Genomic DNA, 4130 nt, shown 5'->3' on the forward strand with positions numbered 1-4130 from the left:
TGTAACAGTTCACCCACAGCCACTTTCTGTAGCTATTCCTGATCACCACTCAGGATAAAATGCAATATATTTCTTTCCTTGCGGATTTAAAGGCTAGCTTTTCTAAGAAAGAATTAGTATTATCCCAAACTTTATATTTCTGTATGTGGTCCTGATTCAAGATTGCTACAATTTGTTTAAATCCTTCTTTGGGGGTAAGTTCCTGGCTCTTATCACTTGGTCTAATTTTGTAGCTTCCCTCCTTATTATAACATATCAGTGCAGGCTCATTGCTGAATTCAATAAACCTGTGTCAAGCACATACTGGAATAAATGCTATAGGAAATACAAATATAGAAGACAATATAAAAGACTGAACATGCCTTGGCCTTTAACCTTCAGGAGTTCAGTCTAATGGGAGAAATAGAGACCGACATGAGCAACTCCAAATGGCACATACCCAGTGCTTTGGGGAGCACAGGGGAGGGTACAGGAGCTCCTCTTACCGTGGCTGCATTACGGAAGGTGACTACTTGTGCCTTAAGGTTCTCTATCACTCTCTGTCTAGTCCTTGTTTCCCTGAGCTACACCAGTCTTGGCATCCATGAGGCGTGGGTAAAAAGTGCAAAGACACTTGCATCTATCCATCTCAAAAGGTTATATTTGGCGCCCTAAACTTCCCAGCGTATCCTTTTCCGGTGAGCACTTTGATTGTTGTTGTCTGCACTGCCTCTTCTACCCGTGGCTGGATCCCACTGCACACTCTCACTGTGGCCATGCATGCCAGAGCCTGTGGTGCTGGGCTCTGCTGCCCTTGCTGCCATCACTGAAGAAGTTCTAGAAGCTGGTACAATATTTTCATCCAGTCTTTGAGGTCTGGGACAGCCGTTGATTACAGTTATTTTTATGCTCTTAGGATGCCCTGCCTCTCTTGCTTAGCCTACTTTGTAGAAGAACTTGAAACGAGCTCTGGAGAGTGGGGATGGAGTGGGAGAGCCGGCTTAAGAGTCGCCAACCACATCCATGTGTTGAGCACTCAGAAATATATTTTTTCTCACGGTAACTTGTCTGCCTTCCTGGAGCCATACTGATCCGAGGTTGTGAACCTTTTTATGTCCTCTCGGTTGAGCTGTGTGACCCAGGGTTCCCAGGATCTGATCATCAGCTTCAGAGGCCTTCACCATGTATCCCAGGTCCCCATGCTAATAGGTGTCTTGAGGGATGCCTGACTATCCCAGCGTTTCTGAGGCAGGCATTCCGATTAGGCCCCCACCCCATCCTCTCTGTACTTTTCTAGTAAGATTTTTCAATTATCAGGACTTTAGTTAGTAATAATGTGTCAATCCTGGTTCATCAATTGCGGCAAATTTGCCATATGGATGAAAGATGTTAATAGGGAGTAGTAGGTATGGTGTGTGTGAGAACTCTGTGTACCAGCTTCTCAATTTTTCTGTAAATCTAAAACAGAGTTTATTTTTTAAATTACCAAAAAAGTAATATATGTTATTTTTCAAATTCAAATTTTACTCAAATTATATATAAAGTAAAAGTGAAAAAAAAAAGGTCCCATCACATCCTCCCACTAATCTTACTCCTCGGAGTTTTAGAGATAGCTACTATTTCAAATTTGGTGTCTTTTTTTTTTTTCTATTTTCACACGCATGCACACACACTACACACACATGCACATATATATTCACATTTTTTTAACAAAATGATATATGCATATTGTTTTAAAACTTCTTTTTCCAATAATAATATGTTACTCTCTTACCATGTCAATTCATATCATTCTACTTCTTTTTCTTTTTTTTTTTTGAGACGAAGTCTGGCTCTGTCGCCCAGGCTGGAGTGCAGTGGCAGGATCTCGGCTCACTGCTAGCTTGCCCGGCTAATTTTTCTATTTTTAGTGAAGACAGGGTTTCACCATGTTGGCCAGGCTGGTCTCAAAATCCTGACCTCAGATGATCCACCCACCTGGGCCTCTCAAAGTGCTAGGAATACAGGTGTGAGCCACCACGCCCGTGACCGATTTATGGAATTTCATAACATGGAAGTACCATAACTTATATAATCCTTCTTCTACTCAAATATATTTATATTGTTTCCATTTTTTTCAAACAATACTACAATGAATATCTTTTTTTTTTTTTTTTGAGATGGAGTCTCGCTCTTTGGCCTAGGCTGGAGTGCAGTGGTGCTATCTCGGCTCACTGCAAGCTCCGCCTCCCGGGTTTACGCCATTCTCCTGCCTCAGCCTCCTGAGTAGCTGGGACTACAGGTGTCTGCCACCGCGCCTGGCTAATTTTTTGTATTTTTAGTAAAGACGGGGTTTCACCATGTTAGCCAGGATGGTCTCGATCTCCTGACCTCGTGATCTGCCTGCCTCGGCCTCCCAAAGTGCTGGGATTACAGGTGTGAGCCACTGTGCCCAGCCTACAATGAATATCTTGTATGACCAATTATGTATATACATATGTTTATTTAAAATATCTATTTAAAATAGATAATTCGAAAATCACAAGATTTTAAGATTCTTACCAATCATGCTGCTCCTCACGTACAATACGTCAACCCCTTCTATCTGTCTGCTCCCATCCTTCATCAAGAGTTTTTCATAGCCTGGTAGTTCTCTGTTCCTTTGTTTGCCCCAAATCTGAACTCTGTGTCATCATTGTATCCCTAATTCCTAGCACAATGCCTGGCACATAATAGGAACCCAATAAGCATAAAGGAAGGGAAGGAAGGAAGGAAGGAAGGAAGGAAGGGAGGGAGGGAGGGAGGGAGGGAGGGAGGGGAGAGGAGGGGAGGGGAGGGGAGGGGAGAAGGGGGAGGGGAGGGGAAGGGAAGGGAAGGGAAGGGAAGGGAAGGGAGGAGAATGGGAGAGAGGGAGGGAAGCAGGTACTTCCAGGCAGTCTTTGTTTCATTAACTGCTATTTGTATGTCTTTAATGTGACTTTTCTACCACTCTCCATGAATGTAGGCTGCTTAAAGAGATCTTAGTTTGGTCTAGGAGCCAGGCTATGAAGGGATGGAAAGTATTGTAAGAAATTTTTGTTCTTGTCCTTAGAAGGCCTAGAACTATCTCAGGATCAAGGAAGAGTCAAGATGTGGTAAGTTATTTGCAAAAAGGACCACCATAATTCCCATTCTTTGTGTTATCTTCTCAGGTGTCTTTGGGCTTGGACACGTAACTTGCTTCGGCCAATGGGACACTAGCAAATGTGACACAAGCAGAGACTTGAGAAGTTTACATATTTTGGCTTGATTTTTCTAGCTGATCTTGGGAACCCTGGACCACCATGTGAAAAAGCTAAACTTTGGGCTAGCCTATTGGAGGTTTAGAGACCAAATGGAATAGAGATAAGCTTCTCAACCAACGCCTCCTAAATCAATCATCCAGCCAAGCACCAGACATATTAGTGCCATTACCTGAGGTCATCTGGACCCCAGCCAAGCTGCCACTTGACTGAGCTCAGACCAGAAAAACCACCCACAGCTGGCAGAAAATTATATGAAATAATATATGTTTATGTTTCAAGCGACTAAGTTTTGAAGTGTTTTTTTATGCAGCAAAAGCTAACTGTACACAAGAATTTTCTGGAAAAAATGGCATGAGAAAGAATAATTTTAGATTAACCTTACATCTTGACAAAAATGCAAAAACATAAACATACATAAACATAAGCAAACTGAATCCAAAAATACACACATGCATACACACACACACACACACACACACACACGGCATCATGAACAACTTGGGTTATCTTACAAATACATTATTTGAGACCAGCCTGGACAACATGGCTAAACCCCCTTTTTACAAAAAGTATAAAAATTGGCCAGGTGTGGTGGTGCATGCATACAGTCCCAGCTACTCAGGAGGCTGAGGCAGGAGGAAGAATACAGATTTGTCACATAAATCATTCTATTAACAGCAAAACGGGAAAATGTTTCTAATTCTCTTAATAGATACAGAAAAATTATTCAATGAAATTCAAAAGCAATTTCTAATACAACTATTAGCAAATAGGAACAGAAGTAAACTTTAATGTTATAATGATTATCTTCCCAAAAACTCACATCCAATATCAGAGTTAATGGTAAAACTCAGAACTTTCCCTTTGAGTAATAAGATTAGGATGTTT

The sequence above is a fragment of the Pongo pygmaeus genome, chromosome 8, assembly GCF_028885625.2.
Source record: "Pongo pygmaeus isolate AG05252 chromosome 8, NHGRI_mPonPyg2-v2.0_pri, whole genome shotgun sequence".
In the NCBI taxonomy this organism is placed as follows: domain Eukaryota; kingdom Metazoa; phylum Chordata; class Mammalia; order Primates; family Hominidae; genus Pongo; species Pongo pygmaeus.